The sequence below is a fragment of the Chiloscyllium plagiosum genome, unplaced genomic scaffold (assembly GCF_037043375.1).
Source record: "Chiloscyllium plagiosum isolate Xiang-an unplaced genomic scaffold, Cpla_swu_hap1 HiC_scaffold_9, whole genome shotgun sequence".
In the NCBI taxonomy this organism is placed as follows: domain Eukaryota; kingdom Metazoa; phylum Chordata; class Chondrichthyes; order Orectolobiformes; family Hemiscylliidae; genus Chiloscyllium; species Chiloscyllium plagiosum.
In genome coordinates, this window is record NW_028270147.1 from 111,299,122 (window position 1) to 111,316,882 (window position 17,761).

Sequence of the window (17,761 nt, forward strand, 5' to 3'; positions counted from 1 at the left end):
CATTGTGCAATCATCAGTGAACATTTCCATTTCTGACTTTATGGAGGGAAGGTCATTGATGAAGCAACTGAAGGACACGACCCTGAGGAGCTCCTCCAGAGATGACCTGGAGCTGACATGACTGACCTCTAACAACCATGATCATCTTCCTATGTGTCAGGTCTGATGCTAACCACCGGAGAGTTTGCCCCCAATACCCAGTGATTCCAGTTTTGTTCGGGCCTCCAACCATTTCTTGACATCATGTGGAGTGAATCGAATTGGCTGAAGACTGGTATCTGGATTAGTGGTGCTGGAAGAGCACAGCAGTTCAGGCAGCATCTGAGGAGCAGTAAAATCGACATTTCGGGCAAAAGCCCTTCATCAGGAATAAAGGCAGAGAGCCTGAAGTGTGGAGAGATAAGTTAGCGGGGGGGGGGGGGGGGGGTGGGGGGGGGGGGTGGGGGAGAACGTAGCATAGAGTACAATAGATGAGTGGGGGAGGGGATGAAGGTGATAGGTCGGGGGTGGGGGGAGGGTGGAGTGGATAGGTGGAAAAGAAGATAGGCAGGTAGGACAAGTCAGGACAAGTCACGGGGACAGTGGTGAGCTGAAAGTTTGGAACTGGGGTGAGGTGGGGGAAGGGGAAATGAGGACACTGTTGAAGTCCACATTGATACCCTTGGGTTGAAGTGTTCTGAAGCAGAAGATGAGGCATTCTTCCTCCAGGCATCTGGTGGTGATGGAGCAGCGGTGAAGGAGGCCCAGGACCTCCATGTCCTCGGCAGATTTGGAGGGAGAGTTGAAATGTTGGGCCACAGGGTGGTGAGGTTGATTGCTGCCAGTATCCCGGAGATGTTCCCTAAAGCACTCTGCTAGGAGGCGTCCAGTCTCCCCAATGCAGAAGAGACCGCATCGGAAGCAACGTATACAATAAATGATATATCCCCTCCCCCACTCATCTATTGTACTCTGTGCTCCTTTCTCCCCACCCCCACCCTCCTCTAGCCTATCTCTCCACGCTTCAGGCTCTCTGTCTATATTCCTGATGAAGGGCTTTTACTGCTCCTCGGATGCTGCCTGAACTGCTGTGCTCTTCCAGCACCACTAATCCAGAATCCTGTTTCCAGCATTTGCAGTCATTGTTTTTACCACCTTGAAGACTGGTATCTGTAATGCTGGGCACCACCGGAGGAGGCCAAGATAGATATCCACTCGGCACTTCTGGTTGAAGATTACTGCGAAAGATTCAGTCTTATCTTTTGCACTGTTGTGCTGGGCTCTTCCATCATTGAGGATGGGGATATTTGTGGAGACTCCTCCTCCAGTGAGGTCCACTCACGACTGGATGTGACAGGACTGCAAAGCTTAGACCTGATCCATTGGTTGTGGGATTGTTTCATTCTGTCTATCACTTTCTGCTTATGCTGTTTGGCATGCAAGGAGTCCTGCTTGGTGGCTTCACCAGGTTGACACCTCATCTTGATGTATGGCTGGTGCTGCTCCAAGCATGCCCTCCTCAATTCTCCATTGAACCAGGGTTGATCCCCTGCTTAGATGGTAATGGTTGAGTGGGGGAGACACTGGGCCATGAAGTTTCAGATAGTGCTGGAACAGAAGTCTGCTGCTGTTGATGGCCCACAGTGCCTCATGGATGCCCAGTCATGAGTTGAGAGATTGGTTGTAAGTCTGTCCCAGTTAGCACGGTGATAGTGCCACACAAAATAATTGAGATTATTCTCAATGTGAATGCAGGAGTTGATCTTTGCAAGGATTATGTGGTGGTCACTCTTATTGATACTGTCATGGGCAAATGCATCTGTAACTGACAGATTTCTAAAGATGAGGTCAAGTATGACACGTTTTATAAAACTGAACCACATCTTTACATACTTTTGGCTCAGTACACGTGATTCTGGACGCCTGTGTTTTCCAAATCCCCATGGTCCTGTCATGGGAATCTGATGTACTCCTCACAATATCTCCCTATGATAGCTGGGTGGGACCACTAGCCAATGTCTAACCAACCATTCTTCATCTGGGGGTCTATGGTGGGGGGGGGGAGTCTCCACTTCCTCATCAGCGCTCCATTCTGAAGGTAATAACACTCTGAAACCCCTCTAGCCTCGATCTCAGTATGAGCTGACTGTGCTCATTTATTTCATTCAGGATCTGCTTTTTGGATCTGCTGTAATTAGGGACATCATACCAAACACTCCACCTGGATTATCTTCACTCTTTCGGAAAGTTTCAGCAATCCTTTCACTTGCTGTGGTGTCACATCAACCCTTATTGATGGATTTTGTTTAACCATTGCCCTGGTTACCTCACACGAAGGAGAGAGACCAGGAACCTGTCCCTGTCATTGTTCTGTTTCTTGGACCTCCTTTGGACATTCTGTAATTATCGGGGAAGTTACTGCCTTTAGTCCTGACAAATCATTCCCCAGAAGGAAATCGACTCCCTCAACAGGGAATGTTTTCCCCACTCTGACAATTACTTCTCCTGATAATAAATCACATTCCAGTTGCATTTTATACAATTGAAGTGGAATATATTCTCCACCAATCCCATTGATTAATACCTTAGCTCCCATCGAGCTCTCTGGAGGGAAAATCAATTCTTTCTCCAGTAAAAATGATTGTGTTGTCCCTGTATCTCTCAGTTTGGTTCTGGGTTTAGCTGAAGAAAAAGTGGTCACCGTTCCTTTTGATAAAAGTCCTGTCCACCTCTCATCTACCTTCCAACTTCCTTTACTAATGACAGAATTCACCTCCAGCCTTTTTGTTATAGTTACAGCTACAACCTGCTCCGTGGGATTATCTGTTTGTGTTCCCTTCTCTGATTCATTTTTACTAACTCCTGTAAGTCCCATGGGTCTACCTCAGAACTTCCAACATTCCAAAGACACATGGCCCACCTTATTCCAAGAGAAACATTTTAGCTTCTGAGCATCACTTCCACCCTCAGCAATTTCCTTCTTAATCTGAGGAGGAGTTCTCGGCCTGGTCCCTCCTTTCCATTCTCTCCCCTGGCTACCTGCCTTCCTCACACTCTCCCAATTTTTATTTTTCTCCCATTTCTGGGCCTGATGGGAATAAGGTTTCTGGATTGATCTCCCATCAGGTGACTTCTCCACCTCCTGATGCTGCTTGGCTTGTTGTGCTCTTCCAGCCTCCTGTTTGTCTACTTTGGATTCCAGCATCTGCAGGGTTTTGGCTTTAACGAAGTCTATAATCATTAGCCATTCTAGCTGCCTGTCTTACTATGGTCTTCTACATGAATTCCGATTCATGAAGGGAAGGAAGTTTTGAATTCTTCTCAGAGAATAATTTCTCTGAGAGCATTGTAAGTATTCTCAGCTGTTTTGTGGAGGCTGTTTCTGTAAGTTCTGAAACCTCTGTCTGTATGTTTCCGAGACCAACTCATCTGCACTTTTCACCGTTTCACATCGTTGTGATCCTGAGAACGTTCCTCTGACAGGGATGTAGTAACCTCGTGTGCTTCCCAAGTTCATATTTGCATGGGCAAGTTCTATTGTTTTTCTCTCCCTCACTTGTTTAACTATCTTCTCTACAAACATGAAAAATGTTTCCACATCCTTCTCTTCATAGTTATAGAGTCATACAGCAAACAAACAGGCCCTTCTGCCCACCATGTCGACGCCGATCAGTAAACACCAAACTGCATTAACCCCATTTACTTGCACTTGGTCTATAGCCTTCCATGCCCTGGCATTTTATGTGCACATCTGGATGTTTTTTAGAGGACCTGCCTCCACCACCATCTCAGGCAGCACATTTCATATTTCTACCACCCTCTGGGAGAAAAAAAAGCTTCATCAAATCCCCTCTAAAACACATTTTCTTCACCTTAAGCTTATTCCCTCTGATCTTAGACATGCCTGCCATGGGGAAAAGATGATCACGATTGACTTTGTCTATGTGTCTCAACATTTTGTATCCCTTCTTCAGACTCCTCCCATGCTTCCTCTGCTCCAGAGAAAACAAACCCAGTCTAACCAGTCTTTCCTCATAGGAAAGACTTTCAATCCCAGGAACATCCTGGTAAATTTCCTCTACACCCTCTCCAGTCCAATCACATCCTTCTGACAGTGTCATGACCAGAACTGTACACAGTATTTCAGATATGACCTAACCAATGCTCTGTAAAGTAACAACAAGACTTCCTTGCTCCTATATTCTACACTCTGGCTAATGATGGCAAGCATCCCATGTGCCTTCTTCACCACCCTGTCTAGCTGTGCTGATACCTTCCGGGATCGATGGAGTTGTACACCAAGGTCTCTTTGTTACTCACTACTCCCAAGGCACAGAAGAACATAAGAGCTAGGAGCAGGAGTCGGCCTTCTGGCCCTTCAAGCCTGCTCCGCCATTCAATAAGATCATGGCCCATCTTTTCATGGACTCAGCTCCCCTTACCCACGCTCTCACTGTATCTCTTAATTCCTTTACTGTTCAAAAAAAAATCTTAGCTTTGAAAACGTTTACTGAAGTAGCATCGACTTCTTCATTGGGCAAGGAATTCCAGAGATTTATGATCTTTTGGGTGAAGAAGTTCCTTCTCAATTTGGTCCTAAAACTGTTCCCCCTAATTTTGAGGCTCTGCCCTCTTGTTTTAGTCTCACCTACCAGTGGAAACATCCTATGTCTTATCTATTCTCTTCATTATTTTATATGTTTCTGTAAGATCCCCCACCCCCCTCATTCTTCTACGTTCCAATGAATATATCCCAGTCTACTCAGTCTCCCCTCATAAGGCAACCCTCTCAACTCCGGAATCAACCTAGTGAACCTCCTCTGCACCCCTTTGTGTGCCAGTACATCCTTTCTCAAATAAGGACACCAAAATTGCACGCAGTACTCCAGGTGTGGCCTCTTCGCACCTTGTACAGCTGCAACATAACCTCCCTGCTTTTTAAACTCAATCCCTTTAGCAATGAAGGACAAAATTCCATTTGCCTTCCTAATTCCTTGTTGTACCTGCAGACCAACCTTCTATGATCCATGCACAAGGACACCCAAGGCACATACCTTTCATTGTGTATATCCCTCCCTTATTAGACCTCCCAAATTGGATCATCTTACACTTATCAGGATTAAATTCCATCTGCCATTGCTCTGCCCAATTACCAGCTGATCAATATCAGACTGTAGCCTGAAACCCGGTGATCCAAGATGACAGCAGAGTAGGACACTTCAGACCGAGTTCATCTGCTCCGTCTGTTTCCTTTTCTTCTTTCTATTCCACCTTTTTTGTTTTTCTTTTGTCCTTCTCTCTTTTCTTTCCCAACTCAGATGCCTGGCATCCAACCCAGTGCAGACCCAGTGATGTGGCCTATCAGCTTGGTGTGGCAGTGTCCTGGCCTGTCAGGGCGACTTCCCAGCCTGGTGAGTCAGACTCTTGGTCAGACATGATGGTCTCTCAGTTCAATGTGGTGATCTCTTGGCCCAGCATGCTGGTCTCTGAGACCAGCGTGATTGACTCTCGGCTGAGTGTGGTGATCTCTCAGTGGCCCAGTTTGGTTGTCTCTCGGCCCACAAGGTGGTCTTTTGCTGTATATGGTGGTCTCTCGGCCCAGCATGGCCTCAGCGTGGACTTCCACTCTCGAGGTGATGACTCAAAGTAAATGATCCCAAGGTGGCTAAGCGCTTCAGAAATACTGTAATGTTTGAACTTGCAGATTTATTTTTTTATTTTCTTCTTGAAACTAAAAAGGTCTGTAACGTGTAACTTTTAACTTTAATCTTTCTTTCTAAATTGCTCGAGATTCTGTACCTAGGTCCTTGGACCTAAGATGGCACCTTGTGAGGCGACATGACATACCATTCACTGTAATCCTATACGTTTGTATGTGAGTACACGTGACAATAAACTAAAATAAAAATCAAATCAATATCAAAAACACCACCAATTTATGTGGCATCTAAAAACTTTCTAATTATACAATCACATCCAATTTGTTACAAACAGAAAGGGTCCAAGCCCCAATCCCTGTAATACACCGCTGGTCACAGACTTCCAATCACAATACAACTCTCCACCATCACTGCTTGCCTCATATTTGGAAGCCATGTTTGGATCCAATTTGCCAACTTGCCTTTGATCCCATGGGCTCTTACCATCTGGACCAGCCTTCCATGTGGGGCCTTGGTCAATCAAATCAATTCTGGCATCCCTACCTCTCCAAGTATTGGTTAATCCTGTACTTCAGGATTTTTTCAAATAATTTCCCTCACACTGACATCAGACTAACCGGTCTGGAATTGCCTGGCCTATCCCCGCTGTTCTTCTTGAACAAAGGAACCACATTGACAATCCTCCAGTCTGGCACCTCACCTGTGGCCAGCGAAGTATTAATCAAGGAAAAGGCAATCAAACTTTCAAGACAATGAAATGAAAAATACAGTTAAGTGAAACCTAAAGGTGTGATAGAGAAATGAACCCCTTTTCCCTGTTATTTGAGAACTATAAATCAATAACATTCAAACAGAAAGGATTTTATTTTGCTGTGTGTTTTGAAATCTTTTGAATTTGTGTTTTCTGTTGGTATGTTTTATTTTATCTTCATTTGGATTGTGTAAGGAGGTCTTATTACTAAATCTAAATCATCAGCATTGTGCGCTTATGCTCCATAGATGCTGCAGACCAACTGCATTTCTTCAGCAGTTTCTGTTTGTGTTGCAGTCTGAGATCTGTGTTGTCCAATAATACCAGCAGTTGGGATGGGAATAGTTGGCTAGCATCATGATTGTCACTCTAATTAGAAATTGGTACTTTGCCTTTGATCCAACAAATCCTTATGCTGTCTTTCACATTTGTCAGGGGAATGGGAACGAAATGAGGAGGTTAGTGGGCAGTAAGGAGGTAGTAATTAAAGCCTGTAAGGAACTAGATAATGAAGTCAGTGTGATTAAGAGGAAGAAGAGGCAGGGGGCAGATGAGGAACGCAAAGGAACAGGTGGTCTGAGGTGCATTTGTTTTAATGCAAGAAGAGTAGTAGGTAAGGCAGAGGAATTTAGGACTTGGATTAGTATCTGGGAGTATGATGTTATTGCTATGACTGAGACTTGGTTGAGGGAAGGGCAAGATTGGCAACTAAATATCCCAGTATATAGATGCTTCAGGTGGGATAGAGAGGGAGGTAAAAGGGGTGGAGGAGATACATTACTGGTCAGAGAGTTACATTACTGGTCACAGCTGTACTGAAGGAGGGCACTATGGAGGACTCGAGCAGTGAGACAATATGGGCAGAGCTCAGAAATAGGAAGGATGTGATAACAATGTTGGGGCTCCCAACAGCGAGCTTGGGATAGCGGTACAAATATGTAAACAGATTAAGGAAAGATGTAGGTGCAACAGGGTGGTGGTGATGGGAGATTTTACCTTTCTCAACATTGACTGGGATTCACTGGGAGTTCGAGGTTTAGATGGAGCAAAATTTGTAAGGAGCATCCAGGAGGGTTTTATAGAGCCGTATGTAAATAGTCCAACTCAGGAAGGGGCCATACTGGACCTGCTGTTGGGGAATGAGCCCGGTCAGGTGGTTAAAGTTTCAGTAGGCGATTACCTTGGGAACAATGATCACAATTCCGTAAGTTTTATGCTCATGGACAAAGACGAGAGTGGTCCTAAAGGAAGAGGGCTAAGCTGGGGGAAGGCCAACTATAGCAAAATTCAGCAGGCGATGGGCAATGTAGGTTGGGAGCCGCAGTCTGAAGGTAAATCCACATTTGATATGTGGGAGGCTTTTAAAAAGAGGTTAATTAGAGTGCAGGACAGACATGTTCCTGTGAAAATGAGGGATTGAAATGGCAAGATTAGAGAACCCTGGATAACATGTGAAATTGTGAGACTGGCTAAGTGGAAAAAGGATGTACACATAAGGTCTAGGTGGCTGAAAACAGATGAATCTTTGGAAAACTATCAGGAAAGGAGGACCAATCTGAAATGGAAAATCAAAAGGGCTAAAAGGGGTCATGAAATATCATTACCAAACAGGGTTAAAGAAAATCCCAAAGGCTTTTATTCATATATAAGGAGCAAGGTGGTGACGAGAGAAAGGGTTGGCCCACTCAAGGACAAAGGAGGAAAGTTATGTGTGAAGTCAGAGAAAATGGGTGAGATTCTTAATGAGTGCTTTACATCGGTATTCACCAAGGAGAGGGAAATGATGAATGTTGTGGTTAGGGATTGATATTTGATTACTCTCGGTCAAGTCAGCACAGGGAGGGAGGAATTTTGGGGTATTCAAAAAGGCATTAAGGTGGACAAGTCCCCAGGCCCAGATGGGAGCTATCCCAGTTTACTGAGGAAAATGAGAGAGGAAATAGCTGGGGCCTTGTCGCAAACTTGAACATGGGTGAGGTCCCAGAGAACTGGAGAATTTCTTATATTGTCCCCTTGTTTAAGAAGGGTAGCCAGGATAATCCAGGTAATTATAGACTAGTGAGCCTGATGTCAGTGGTAGGGAAGCTGCTGGAGAAGATACTGAGGGATAAGATAAATGTACATTTGGAAGAAAATAGACTTATCAGTGATAGGCAGTATGATTTTTTGCAGGTAATGTCATGTCTCAGCAACTCAATAAAATTCTTTGAAGAAATGACAAAACTGATTGATGAGGGAAGGGCTGTAGATGTCATATACATGGACTTCAGTAAGGTGTTTGATCAGGTTCCCCATGGTAGCCTGATGAAAAAATTGAAGTCACATGGGGTCTAGGGTGTTCTAGCTACATGGATAGAGAACAGGAGGCTAGGCAACAGGAGACAGAGAGTAATAGTGGAAGGGAGTTTCTCAAAATAGAGAACTGTGACCAGTGGTGTTCCACAGGAATCCATGATGAGACCAATCTTATTTGTGACATGCACAAATGATCTGGAGGAAAGCATAGGTTGACTGATTATTAAGTTTGTAGATGATACTAAGATTGGTGAAATAGCAGGTAGTGGAGGGGTTTGTCAGAGAATACAGCAGAACATAGATAGATTGGAGAATTGGGCAGAGAAACAGACAGATGGAGTTCAATCTGGTCAAATGTGAGGTGATGAATTTTGGAAAATGCAATTCCAGAGTGAACTACATGGTAAATGGAAAGCCCTGGGGAAAATTGATGTACAGAGAGGTCTGGGTATTCAGGTCCATTGTTCCCTGAAGGTGGCAATGCAAGTCAATAGAGTGGTTAAAAAGGTAGATGGCATGCTTTCCTTCATCGGACAGGGTACTGAGTACAAGAGTTGGCAGCTCATGTTAAAATTGTATTGGACTTTGGTTCAGCCACATTTGGAAAACTGTGTAGAATCCTGGTCACCACATTATCAGAAGATTGTGGATACTTGGGAGAGTATGCAAAGGAGGTTCATCAGAATTGAGGTATGGAGGGCATTAGTTATAAAGAGAGGTTTAGTAGATTAGGATTATTTTCATTGGAAAGATGAAGGTTGAATGGGGGCCAGATTGAGGTTGACAAAACCGTGAGAGGTGTAGACAGGGTGGATAGCAAGAAGCTTTTCCCCGGGATGCGGGACTCAATTACCAGGGGTCATGAGTTCAAGGTGAGAGGGGAAAAGTTTAAGGGAGATATGCATGGAAAGAGGGTGGTAGGTGCCTGGAATATGTTGCCAGTGGAGATGATACAGTTAGGCATAACAACCTCATTTAAGATGTACCTGGACAGATACATGAATGCGCAGGGAGCAAAGGGATACAGATCCTTTGGAAATAGGTCTCAGGTTTAGATAGAGGATCTGGATTGGCGCAGGCGTGGAGGGCCGAAGGGCCTGTTGCTATGCTGTAATTTTTTTTGTTCTTTGTTCTTTGAACTGAGGAAGCTCAGATGAACAGAGCGATCTTTGTGTACTTGTCAGCTGATTCCTGAATGTGGCAAGACAGGTTAACAGAGCAGTTATGAAGGCATATGGGACACTTGCCTTTGTCATTTCAGGTATTGGTTATAAAAGCAGGAGGATATGTTGCAGTTAAGCAGAACATTGGTTAGGCCACAGCTGGAGGACTGTGTGCAGTTCAGCTCACCACACTGCAGGAAGGATGTGATTGCACTGGACGGGGTACAGAGGGGAATCACCAGGATGTTGTGTGGGATGGAACCTCTCAGTGATGAAGAGAAATTGGATCAGCTCGGGTTGTTTTCTTCAGAGCAGAGAAGGTGGAGGGGGGACCTGATCGAGGTGTATAAGATTATGAGGGGAATGGACAGGGCGGAGAGAAAGCAGCTGTTCTCCTTCGTGGGAGGGTCAATAACAAGTTGGCTCCATTCAATGTGAAAGATAGAAGGTTTCAAGATGTTTTTCATCCAGAGGGTGGTGTGGGTCTGGAATGCCCAGCCTGGGAGGGTAGTTGAATTGGGAAGCCTCACAAAATTTAAAAAGTACTTGGATGAGCAGTTGAAATGTCATAACATTCAAACTATGGGCCTCATGTTGGAAAGTTGGACTGGTGTAGGTTTAGTGTAGTTTGGCTGGTACACAATTAATGGGCTGAAGGGCCTCTTCTATACTGTGCGATTTTATGATTGTATTGTGTGCAGTTTTGGTCTCTTTATCTGAGGAAGGATGTTCTGGCTGTGGAGGGAGGGCAGCGAAGGTTTACCAGACTGATTCCGGGGATGACAGCACTTAGATCTGAGGAGAAACTGGATTGGTTAGGACTATAATCACTGGAGGTTAGAAGATTGAGAGGAATCACTTTGAAAATTGTAAAGTCCTAACAGGACAAGACCGGAAAAACACAGGAAGGATGTTCCTGATGACTGGGGAATCCAGAACCAGGAATTACAGTTTACAGAAAAGGGAAAGGCCATTTCAGACTGAGAGGCTGGGAAGCTAGTGGAATGTTCTGTCACAGAAAGCAGTTGAGACCAAAACATTAAATAGTTTCATGAAGGAGATAGGTATTGTTTTTAGGACTAAAGGGACTAAAGGTTACGGGGAGAAAGTGGGAACAGGGGACTCAGTTGGATGATCAGCCATGGTCATATTGAATGGCAGAGCCCATTCAAAGGGCTAAATGGCCTCCTCCTGCTCCTAGTTCCTTTGTTTCTATGTTTGAAAGACTGTTCATAAACATGGAAACATATGGAATTATAGAGTCATAGAGTCATCGAGTCCTACAGCACAGAGACAGGCCCTTTGGCCCAAACTGGACCGTGCTGACCAAAATGTCCATCCACACTAAACCTGTTTCCCTTCACTTGGCCCATATCCTTCAAATGTTTACCTGTCTATGTATTTGTCCAAATGCCTTTTATATGTTGTTAATGCACCCGCAGCTCACTCCATATGGGTACCACCCTCTGTGTAAAGATGTAGCCACTCAGGTTCCCTTTTTCTCTTTCCCCTCTGACCTTAAACTGTTGCCCTATAGCTCTCAATTCCCCAACCCTGGGAAAAAGACTGGGTGCATTCACCCGATCCATGTCTCTCATGGTCTTATACACTTCTAAAGGATTCCCCTTCAGTCTCCTACACTTTTAGAAAAATGTCCTTGCTTGTCCAACCTCTCCTAAAAACTCAGACATTGAAACTTGACAACATCCTTGTAAATTTCTTCTGCACTTTTTCCAGTTGAATAATATCCTTTTTATAACAAGGTGACCAAAACTGAACATAATAGTCCAAGTTCGGCCTCACCAATGTCCTGTACAACTACAACATAACTTCTCAACTCCCATACCCAGTGCCCAGACTGATAATGGCCAGAGCACCAAAAGCCTTCTTCACTGCTCTGTCTAACTGTGACTCAACTTTCAGAGAACCGTGTAACTGAACTGCAAGATCCCACTGTTCCACTACACAATGAAACCCCAACCTTGATTTAATTTTCTAAAATTCAAGACCTCACACTAATCTACATAAATTTAATTTTCATTTCTCTTCCCACATCCCCAGCTGATCAAGGTCCTGCCGCAATATCTGATAATTTCCATGATACCACCTTTTCTAATGTCTTCTGCAAACTTACGAATCATGCCTTACAGATTCTCATCCAAATCATTGATACACATAACCAACAGTAATGGGCCCAGCACCTAGCCCTCAGGCACTCCACTAGACACAGGCGTCCAGTCTGACAAGCAATTTCCACCATTAACCTCAGCTTTCTCCCATCAAACCAATTAGTGAAAAGTATTTGTCTCATGTCAGGAATTAGTTTGGAGGTAGGAGTCAGAGAGGACGGATAATGTGCGTGTCCTCTAATGAGCAAGACGTGGGCGGCACGGTGGCACAGTGGTTAGCACTGCTTCCTCACAGCGCTAGAGACCCGGGTTCAATTCCCACCTCAGGTGACTGACTGTGTGGAGTTTGCACATTCTCCCCATGTCTGCGTGGGTTTCCTCCGGGTGCTCCGGTTTCCTCGCACAGTCCAAAGATGTGCAGGTCAGGTGAATTGGCCATGCTAAATTGCCCGTAGTGTTAGGTAAGGGGTAAAGGTAGGGGTATGGGTGGGTTATGCTTCGGCAGGGCGCTGTGGACTTGTTGGGCCGAAGGGCCTGTTTCCACACTGTAAGTAATCTAATCTAATGTGAATAGTGGTGTCCCCAGGGATCTGTGCTCAGTTATGCTCAATGTTTCTCAATGATGTGCATAAAGGATTAGAGAGCCATATATCCAAGATTGCTAACCACACTGAGTGAGGCGGCATGGAGGAGGTCACAGAGATAGGGAAGGTGGAGGACAGGGAGGGAGTTGAGAACAAGGATGAGAATTTGAAAATTGAAGTGTTTCTGGGCCAGGAGCCAATGTAAACATGGGGTGCAGGGGGCTGGTGGAATGGGACTTGGTGCAAGTTGGGATATGGGCAGCAGAATTTGGGATGAGCTCAAGATTATGGAGGGCTGTGACTGTGACGAATTGGAATGGTCATGTTTGGAGTTTCAGACATGGCTGAGATTTTCAGTGGCTGATCTTTGTGATATGGAGCTCAGATCATTTACATAGATGTGGCCAAGTATATAACGAGTCTGATTGAGCAGCAGACAGTGCTCAGGGAGAGGGATGGAGTTTGTACCGGGAGCTGAAGAGGATGGCTTTGATCTTCCCAATGTGTTTCCCAGTGAGCCTGGCTCCTCAGTCCTGACTGCTCTTAGCTGCTGTGATTGTCACTGATTGGACACTTATTATTAGAGATTCTGACCACAGCAGAAAGCCCCAGTGCAAAAAATAACTGCAAAGACTGTCAGATCGCAAGGTTGAAACTTCACCAAGAGAGGAAGTGAAAGAAGGAGCTCGGAGCAGCTGGACGTTTGTTACTGAGACGGGAGAAAACTGTGAACTGTCTGCACTCCCTGGAATCTGTCAGCACAGGAGGCTGGTTCTGGGATTTGTTTTGCAGAAACAGCACAGTGATGGAAAAAAGTGTCAGTCACTCTCTCACAGACACACATGCCTGCTCTCGGAGATCAGAAACACAATCCAGCAGCAGCTCTGTCTCCAAGCTGTGAAACCTGCACAGAATTGTTCCCTCATTCAGTTTATAACTGGCAGGATAGACCAAGCAGGGGAGGCAACACAGTGGTGTGTACAGTCAGAAGGGAGTTTCCCTGGGAGTCCTCACCATTAACCATGGAATCCATGAAGCCTCATGACAGCAGGTCAAACATGGGGAAGGAAACCTCCTGCTGATTACCACAGAGCACCGCCCTCCCCTCCAACCTCAACTGAGCAGTCAGTCCTCCTCCATGTTGAACAACACTTGGAGGGAGCACTGAGAGTGGGAAGGATGCAGGATATACCCTGAGTAAGGGACTTCAAAGCCCACCATCAAGAGCTGCTCAGAAGCATCACTACTGAGCAAGCTGGTCAAGTTCCACCTGATTCAGCTGCTAGACTGGACCTGGGGCAGGTGGTGAGGGAACCAACAAGAGGGAAAAACATACTCACTATCACCCTCACCAATGTGCCTGCTGCTGGTGTATCTGTCCATGACAGTATCAGTAAGAGTGACCACCGCACAGTCCGTGTGGAGACAAAATCCCATCTTCACATTGAGAATACCTTACATTTTGTCGGGCAAGAGATACAGGATGTCAGGAAGAACTTTTTTTAGCAGCAATTGGTAATGACTTGGAAATTAGTGCCCATTCAGGTGAGGCAGGTGAAGACACTCAGTGATTGCAATGGCAGATTGGATGGGCTCTTGATGGAAATAAACCTGCAAGGCTCTGGGGGTCGAGTAGGGGAGGGGGTGGGACTGACTGGATTGCTCCATGAAATGACAGCATTTACCTGACAGGCTGAATGTTCTCCCCCTGTGCTGGAAATAGGTCTCACTCAATGAAGGGTTCACAATTGGAGAGTTTGGATGCAGTAAATACAGGACAAATTGTTTCTCCAGGCAGGAGGGTCAGTAACCAGAGGGCACACATTTCAGAAAAGGTCTAAAGAACAAGAGAGAAGACAGGAACATTTTTATCCAGCGAGTTTATGATGACTGTCTGCAAGGTGAGTGGAAGTGGATTCAACAGCAACTTTCAAAAGGGCATTTGGAGAAATAGCTGAAAAGGAAACAATTGCAGAGTTATACAGGAAGGGCTGGGTAAATGGGACTCATTGGACTAATTTGCCTGTCACAATCGGCCCAGTGACTTCTGTCTGTGTTGTATAAGAGCTTACACACACTTAGAATCACCTTTACACAAAGACTGGGAAAAACAGACAACCCAGTTTACAGAAGAGTGTTTTCTCAAGCAAAACGCTCTTGAACCAACTCAGGGAACAGGCCAGAATAAGTCAGCAAATCAATGGCAAAGCAACCGTGAACCAAAAGTGATGGAAGTGAACAGTATATTCAATAGCACAGCCATCGAGAGGGGGAGGGATGAAGTGCAGGAGGTCAGAGAGCATGCAGTAGGGGTCTGAAGGGTCTGTTGTCAATGGTGGGATGGAGGAAGCAGCAATGGGCAGGAGACCTGAGACAGAAGATGGAAGGGGGAGGGAGGGAATGTGAGTCTGCAGCAGGACACAGAGTGAGGGAGGCCATGGAGGCAATTGGCTGGCAATGAGGTGGGGGTCATTCTGGAACAACACATGGTAAGACAGGGAAGAGACCACTCCATATCGGACAAGCTGGCATTTATGGAATGTGGTTCAGGAATTGGGAGAGGACATTGGAATCATAGATTTAGGAGTTGGGACAAGCAGTAATTAGGGTTTCTGTGCAGAGACAGACAATGTGATTGAGATTGAAATAAGAGACATATGTGGTGGACACAATGTTGATTTTGCAGCTCAGATACTGGACAATCCAGTGGGAAGGAGGCCCATGTTGACTGGTCCTATGGGAAGGTGGCCCATGTATACATCATCATAGAGTCATAGAGGTTTACAGCATGGCATCAGGCCCTTCAGCTCCACTCATCCATGCTGACCAAGTTTCCAAAACTGAACTAGTCCCATTTGCCTGTGTTTGGCCCAATCCTCTCTAAATCCTTCCTATCCATGTTCCTGTAAAAATGTCCTTGAAATGTAGTAATTGTACTCGCCTCTACCACTTCCTCTGGCAGCTCATTACACATACACACCAACCTCTGTGTGAAAAGGTTGTCTCTCAGGCTCCATCAAATTCTTTCCTCTCTTGGCTTAAACCTATTCCTTCTAGAACTGGACTCCCCTGCACTGGGGAAAAGACTTTAGCTATTCACCTTATCTATGACCCTCATGATTATATAAACCTCTATAAGGTCACCCCTCAATCTCCTGCATTCCCTGGAAAACATCTCAGCCTATCCATCCTTGCCTTATGATTCAAACTTTCCAATTAATCTTTCTTTTACCCAAACCAGTGTAATAACTTCCTTCCTATAGCAGGTTGAGCAGAAATGTACAGTGTCCAAATGTGGCCTTCCCAATGCCTTGTACAGCTGTAACATGATGTCCTAGCTCCTGTACTCCCTGCTTTGACCAGAGAAGGTGAGCGTGCCAAATACCCTCTTCACCACCCTGTCTATCTGTGACACCACTTTCAAGGAACTATGTACCTGTACCCCTCAGTCTCTCTGTTCAACAACACTCACCATGGCTCTCCCATTAATTGTGTAATTCCTGCCCCAGTTTGTCTTATCAAAATGCAACTCCTTCCATTTATCGAAATTAAACTCCATCTGGATTTGTTGACCCACTGGCCCAGTTGATCAAGATGACATTGCACTCTTGGATAACCTTCTTCCCTGTCCACGATGCCAACAATTTTAATGTCAGCCACAAACTTACTGACCATTCCTGCTATTTTCTCATCCAAATTGTTCATATAAATGATGAACAACAGTGGATCCAGGATCGATTCTTGTGGCAGACGGCTGGTCACTGGCCTCCAGTCTGAATAACAACCCTCTCTCACCAGCCTCTGCCTCCTACCATTAGGCCAATTTTCTATCCAATTGGCGTGCTCTCCCTGGATCCTATGTGATATAATCTTACTAAACAGTCTACCAGGGTAACCTTGTCTAAGGCCTTGCTAAAGTCCATGTGGACAGAGTGTACTGCTCCACCTTTATCTATCTCCGTGATTACTTCTTCAAAAACTCAGTCATCTACTCGTCTCCATCGGAAACTCCAGTGAATAGGAGGCCCATGTTTACTGGTCTCTCTTGGAGGGTCCAGTCAGAAGGAGGCCCATGTTTACTGGTCTCTGTTGGAGGTTCCAGCAGGAAGGAAGCCCATGTTTACTGGTCGCTATTGGGTATGGGGGCAGTTCCTTTCTGTTGTAACTGTGTGATAGTCCAACCCTCATCCCAGTGAAACAGCCTGACTCAGAGACTCATCATGGAAGTGGAAGGAAAGGGAAAAGGATTGGAACATGTTGTGAATGTACAGGTTGGGTCAGTGGGTCAGAGTCTGTCCTGTCCCTCCAGCTCACACTGATGGCCTGAGGAACTCCTCTCTCTGCTGTGCCTTCATGGAATGAGCTTTGTGTCCAAACCTGTCCCCAGTGAGAATAGGCCAACAGCACAGAATTGCCTTTCTTTTGACAAGAATCTGTCAGTCTTCCTGAGCGAGGCCAAACCCTGGTCAATGTGGGAAATGGGGAGTTACTCCAGGAAAATACATCTTTCTGGGGTCAAGGGTTAATGTCCATTAGTGGTGCAGAGCTGAGGGAGATTTATCCTGCATTCAACTGTCACCACCCAGGACACTGTCAGAAAGAGAGAGAAGTGAGACAGAGAGAGAGAGTGTGTGTGTGTGTGAGTGTGTCTGTGTGAGAGAGTGTGTGTGTGCGCAAGAGAGAGAGAGAGAGAGAGCGGGGATAGAGGGAGGAGCATCTGAGACAGTTTGAGATATGTGAGGGGACCAAGAGAGAGGTAGAGGGTGGTAGAAATGGTGAGGTTGAGGGATAGAGAGAGAAACAAGATGTGACTGAAAGGCATGGAGAGAGAGAAAGAGATAGGATGGGTGTGATACCAAGAGTGAAGGGAATCAAGAGAGAGAGGGTAGGGTTGGCTGTGTGTGTGTGTGTGTGTGAGAGAGAGAGAGATGAGTATGGTTGGAGACAGAATGCCAGAGAGGGAGGGAGAGAGACTGTAGATTGGGATGCAGAGAGGGAGGGAGAGAAAGAGAGGGAGGAATAGAGAGGGGCAGATAACATTTGGATGCTTTCAATTATAGCGAGAGATGGAGTGAGTGACGGAGACAGAGAAAGATGCAGAAATAGAGATTATGAGACAGAGTGAGGAACTGGGAATGAGTTGGAGGGAGTGGCTTTGAGACAGAGAAAAAGAATATGAAAGAGATTAACAGTGGGGGAG